Source organism: Carya illinoinensis, chromosome 12, assembly GCF_018687715.1.
Source record: "Carya illinoinensis cultivar Pawnee chromosome 12, C.illinoinensisPawnee_v1, whole genome shotgun sequence".
Lineage (NCBI taxonomy): Eukaryota > Viridiplantae > Streptophyta > Magnoliopsida > Fagales > Juglandaceae > Carya > Carya illinoinensis.
The window spans coordinates 4,918,798-4,923,159 of NC_056763.1; the positions used below are offsets into that span (position 1 = coordinate 4,918,798).

A 4,362-nucleotide genomic window follows, 5' to 3' on the forward strand; every position below is an offset into this window, starting at 1 on the left:
AAACAACATCAAACAAAAAGGGAAAGAAAGAAAATAAGAGAAAACAAAAATAAAACAAAGCAAAACAAAATAAATAAAGAAAAACATACCTAGGTGGTGTGGTCAAGGTTGATAAACTGGATCCACAAGTGGAATGTATTCCACTTCCGAAACTTGCCTATCAATTAATACTTTAAGGCGTTGACCATTTACTTTAAAGATCCGACCATCCTTAGGATCTTCTATTTCTACCGCCTCATTTATAAAAACATTCTTCACTAAAAAGGGGTCAGTCCACCTAAACCGAAGTTTTCTTTGGTACTTTTGAAATCCAAAATCATATAAGTATATTCGGTCATTAGGTTTAAACCTCTTCCTAAGAATATTTTTATCATGAAACGTTTACATTTTTACCTTATAGACTTTAAACTTAGACAAAGGTTTCAATTTAACTCTTGGTGCTTTCATACTTACAGGAATCTGTTTTCTACATTTCTTAGGCAACTCCTCAAATTTCTGTTGCCAAACCTGTGTGCCATAATCCTGAGTTTCATAAAAAATAGCACAAATATCAATAACATCAAATGAATCACTAACAGATGTATTAAACTCAGAATTCACAAGGGAATATTCAAGGGGATCAAAATCATGAGTTGTGTGAACTCCCTTGTCTATGAGTGCGTCAGTCATGTACGTTTGGTGGCACTCGTCATCTGTTAGCTGTTTCTCAATATGGAAAATGTTAACCTCCATGGTCATGTTTCCGAAGGATAGCTTCATCAACCCATTCCTGCAATTTATAAATGCATTAGCCGTAGCAAGGAAAGGTCTACCTAATATGAGAGGAACCTTAGAGTTATACTCAACAACTGATTGAGTGTCCAAAATTAAGAAATCAACAGGATAATAAAACTTATCAATTTGGATCAAAACATCCTCAACTATCCCTCTCGGTTTCTTAACTAAATGATCAGCCAATTGAAGCACAACAGAAGTATGCTTAATTTCACCCAAACCAAGCTGCAAATAAATGGAATAAGGCATCAAATTAACACTAACTCCTAGATCTAGCAAGGCTTGCCCAAACTCATGATTCCCAATATTACATGCAATGGTTGGACAACCAGGATTCTTGTACTTAGGAGGAATTCGCTGTTCAATTAGAGCACTAACTTGCTCTGTCAGAAATGCTGTCTTCTTAATATGATGCTTCCTCTTAACTATACACAAATCTTTAAGAACTTTTGCATAAGTGGAAACTTGTTTAATAACATGTAAAAGAGGAAGGTTAATCTTTACCTGCCTGAGGTTCTCCAATATTTCATTACTAGAATCTAAAGTTCGCATACCAGATTTTAAAGCTTGAGGAAATGGTACCTTAACTGGACTCTTGATTACCTCGGCTTCCTTGGGGAACTCGGTACTATCATTGCTTTGTTCCCCTTTAACATCCTCTGGCTTATCAGTTGTTGGGATGTGTAAGGACTTACCACTTCTTGTCACAATAGCATTGGCATCTTTCAAATTTTTTTGTGCCATATGCTGACCTTGGGGTGCAGATTGAGCTTGAGAAGGAAACTTGCCACGCTCATTCACACTCAAGGAGCTCATTATCTTGGATATATGACTCTTTATCTCTTTGTTTTCTTCAACAACCTGCATAATCAAAGATTCAAACTTTTGATTGGTTTTATTCTGTGCCTCAATAAAAGAATGCAAAGTGTCTTCTAAAGGACTCCTAGAAGATGAAGGTGCATGATATGGTGCAGGATATAATCTAGGGGGTTGTGCAGGCGGCTGGTTTTTAGACTTCCAGCTAAAATTGGGGTGATTACACCACTCCGGATTATAGGTATCAGAGAAAAGTGTAAAAGCTTCTTGTACATACCTAAAGCATTACATTGTTCCTCATACATTCCTCTCATCTCAGCAAATGTGGGACACTCTTGGGCAAGGTGATCTACCCTGCCACACACAAAACATGGTCCAAAAGACTCTGCATGATTAGCCACGTGTGTTGGCTTTAAGTCCTTAGTCTTCAACACCTCTAGTTCCCTAGTGAACATCTCAACCTTAGCCTTTAGGTTATTCTTTTCCCTGAGATAGTAAATTCCACCACCATTTAGGTTTCCTGCAGGTCGTGACCTATTTGTGCTCTCAGTAGCACTCAGTCCAGTCCAAGTGTGAGCTTTTTCAGCAAACTCATTGAGGTATTCTATGGCCTCATCAGGATCTTTCTGTAAAAACTCACCATTACACATCATCTTCACAAATTGACGCTCTCTAGGTGTAAGTCCCTCATAAAAATAGCTCACTAAGCACCAATTCTCATACCCATGATGAGGACACATACTCAATAGCTCCTTAAATCTCTCCCAAGATTGATACAAAGTCTCACTGTCCTTTTGTACAAAGGTGGAGATTTGCCTTTTTAAAGCATTGGTCTTATATTAGGAAAAGTATTTATTAAAGAAAACCTGAGTCATCTCATTCCATGACCCAATAGATAATGGTCTCAATAAGTATAGCCAACTCTTAACTCTATCCTTCAATGAGAAAGGAAAAAACTTAAGTCTCATAATGTCATCAGTTGCATTTTGACTATGAAAAGTCGCAACTACTTCCTCAAACTCCCTAATGTGCACATATGGATTTTCATTTTCCAAGCCATGAAAAGTAGGGAGTAACTGTATCATCCCTGTTTTAAAATCTAATTGGCAAATATTAGCTAGAAACATGATGCATGATGGTGTGGCTGTGCGTGTAGGGTGGAGGTAATCCTGAAGGGTCTTAGTGGTTTGATTTTCGTGTTCACTCATTTTCTCAGAATTAGAAGAATTATCAAATAAATGATCAGAAAAATTAAACTCTGACTCTAACACAGGTCTACAAGCAAACCGACCCAAGGTGTCTCTATACCTGTGCATGTAAGGTAGAGAAAAACGCAACACTAAAAAAAACTACAAAAAGAAAAAAAAATAAAAAACAATGCAGGAAGCTAAAATAGGGAACGAAGTTACCGCCTTTACAAACTGTTGAAAAGAAAAACTATCTCACAATTCTTTTACCGTCTCCCCGGCAACGGCGCCAAAATTTCATTACGCCCAAAGAGTAACACGATAGTTGTAGCACAGCTTTGGAGTATCGATTCCACAGGGAGACAAATTAAAAGAATAGCAAAAGGGACAAAGAAACTAAAGAAAAATATTAAATAAGTAATGGAGAACAAAAATTAATTTTAAATTTAAATTAAAGTGAAGCAAAGTAATTAATGGAAAAAGTACTCAAATTTTACAAACAGTAGGGCGTCAGGAATCCCTTGCACAAATCCGGTATTTTAATTATTCCTAATTCATTGGATAACACAATTAGGAACTCAATTTATGAAATTTCCAATCGGAATGTATAGATTTATAAACCAAAATTAAATCAAATATAACCCTTTGAAAAAAACATTCCCCACTTTTAAAAAACGTAAATTACTACCCCTATTGAGAAAATCCAATGACGACAACATACTCAAGGAGCGATATTGCAGCAAAAAACTAAATCAATATAGATAGATAATTGATCTAAACATAATCAAAGAACTAATCCATTCAATAGAAAAAGCATGATTGAATCGATAAACAGAATAAATTCTATGATTATTCGGAGAAGAAAACATCAACGATGAATTGAGAATGATAAAACAAAAGAGTTTTGGCAATTGAAAATCAAATACATGAATTAAAAATAAATTAGAAATACCATCTAATGTGCAAGTTCATCCCTAACCCTACTTAAGAATTTAGTTACCATCTAATGGTGACCATGGAAGTGATTTTCTTCTCTCTTCAGATCTGCCTCTTGTGCCTCTCCTCCCCCTCCTTTTCGTGCTAATGATATGCTTATATAGGGTAGGAAAGAAACCCTAATGTCCTCTTAATTTCTGCATAAAAAAATTGCCTAAATTTTAAGACTTATCTTGGCAGCCACGTACACCCTTTAGGAGTTTGAATTTGAATATCCTTATTAGAGACAAAGTTATAGCCCTTTAAGATAGCTTTCTAATACATCAAGAATAGCATCAATCTAATATGTGAGTAAAAAGATACAGTCAAAAGAATAAAATATGTCTAGACTGTCTCCTAGCAAATTTCGGACTTGGACTTCTTGTGGTCTCATTTTGTGATTTTTTTTTTCTTTTTCTTTTCTTCCAAATTGCTCTCAAACCCCATGAATTTCCTCCTTTGAATTTGACTGGGCTTGACTTGCTCTTTTATAAACTCTGAAATTAGACATAAAAAAATTGTTTAGGAGTATCCCAACGTAAATAGAAATTCAATTTAAGAATACACATTAATTCCTATGATTTCTATTTACATTTTAGCTTTTTAGTCC

The 4,362-nt window shown here is 35.4% G+C and overlaps 1 non-coding gene across 1 annotated transcript; it reads left to right on the forward strand.

Moving 5' to 3' along the window:
* Positions 1-2,310: 2,310 nt before the first annotated feature.
* LOC122290555 lies at positions 2,311-2,418 on the forward strand. The gene has a single exon (XR_006236418.1). It is a non-coding gene; the product is annotated as a small nucleolar RNA R71 (small nucleolar RNA).
* The last annotated feature ends 1,944 nt before the right edge of the window (positions 2,419-4,362 follow it).